We start from the raw sequence: 478 nt of genomic DNA, 5'->3' as shown, positions 1-478 counted from the left end.
ACTCAGCAGTACCCGGTTCCCCCATTCCACCCCCCAACAATTTTTTAAACACTTAATGTCCAGCTTAAGTGAAATCAACAGATTTTAAAATGCACACGAGTGTCAAAAAAGAGACAGAAAAATTTTCTTGTTGCTGTTCTTACAGCAACCAACCCCAACTCGAGCCTCAGAGGCAGAGGGCTAAAGGCAACATCTTTTGTAGGACTGTGTCACCCCACTTCAGAGGTCCAAGGGGCTCTTTGGATCCCATTCCTAGCAGGGAACCATCGTTGAGGACCTAACAACTCTCGCTGTCTCCAGGCATCCTTCATCCCAGGATGCTGCTGCATGCAGCTGATGGAGGATGGCTCAGCCCTGGGCCACCCCCACTCCTTCCTGCACAGCTCAAAAGCCAGGCAGGAAGCCACACACTGCCCTCCTCCTCCACCTCCTCCTCTGCTACACCCTACATGGAAACAGGCAACCACACACACCCCAG

The sequence above is a fragment of the Agelaius tricolor genome, unplaced genomic scaffold (assembly GCF_023055355.1).
Source record: "Agelaius tricolor isolate 1412-34295 unplaced genomic scaffold, bAgeTri1.0.p SCAF_31, whole genome shotgun sequence".
In the NCBI taxonomy this organism is placed as follows: domain Eukaryota; kingdom Metazoa; phylum Chordata; class Aves; order Passeriformes; family Icteridae; genus Agelaius; species Agelaius tricolor.
This window is presented reverse-complemented; position numbering follows the sequence as displayed.